Source organism: Aplysia californica, unplaced genomic scaffold (assembly GCF_000002075.1).
Source record: "Aplysia californica isolate F4 #8 unplaced genomic scaffold, AplCal3.0 scaffold00105, whole genome shotgun sequence".
Taxonomy (NCBI): domain Eukaryota; kingdom Metazoa; phylum Mollusca; class Gastropoda; order Aplysiida; family Aplysiidae; genus Aplysia; species Aplysia californica.
In genome coordinates this window covers 981,562-982,438 of record NW_004797375.1, presented here as the reverse complement: position 1 = coordinate 982,438, position 877 = coordinate 981,562, and the positions used below count along the sequence as shown (strand labels likewise).

The 877-nt window shown below is 35.7% G+C and overlaps 1 non-coding gene across 1 annotated transcript; it reads right to left on the bottom strand.

Annotated features, from left to right (window-relative positions):
• Positions 1–793: 793 nt before the first annotated feature.
• TRNAL-UAA lies at positions 794–876 on the bottom strand. The gene has a single exon. It is a non-coding gene; the product is annotated as a tRNA-Leu (tRNA).
• Between the last annotated feature and the right edge of the window lies 1 nt (position 877).

Here is an 877-nt window from a genome sequence, read left to right as displayed (position 1 = left end):
TTCAATTAACTAAAAAATATATAGTTATGAGGGGGGAAAAGAAATTTAACAGTAAAAGTGTCGAGCCTTAAATTCAACATTCAACTCGAAATTTTCAAAATGACTATCGCATACCTGTATTCGTTTATAGTCTGAAGTAGGAAGTAAACTAAATAAATGAATAAAACAGAAATCGGCATTTGTATGCTAAACTTTCTTTCAAAGATAAAAAAAAATAAACATGAAAAACAAAGCAGTATGATAAAACCAATTTAAAAAATATATCCCCCCTGCCCCCAAATAAAAAAGCAAAACAATTTATAAATATCCAAATATTAGCCTCAATTTTAATGCTGCTATTAGCCTTTAGTGTTGTTATAATTTTTCAGTAACCTATTTCTTGCAGTAGAAGTTCAGACTGACTGAAAAATGCAACAATTTACATGTGTATTTGCCTTTGATTAAGAAAAAAAGTTACACAGAATCATCTTTAAAAAAACCCACCGGCGTACCGTTGAATTAAACACACACGCGTGGGCGCACACACACTTTACACACACACACACACACACACACACACACACACACACACACACACACACACACACACACACACACACACACATACACACATACACTGACACACAAACGCCCGCACAAAAAACCCAATAAAATCCACAACAAAACCCAACAGCAACGGCAATAGACCAATATCACCTTTGTTCTCCCACATTTCTCAAGTAGGCCAACTGAGACTTTTCTCTTCTTTATTTATTTTCCTCTTTGTTGCATTTGAACAGAAAAAAAAAAGATCTAGTACGGGTGGGGTTCGAACCCACGCGGAAATAATTCCATTGGATCTTAAGTCCAACGCCTTAACCACTCGGCCACCGTACTG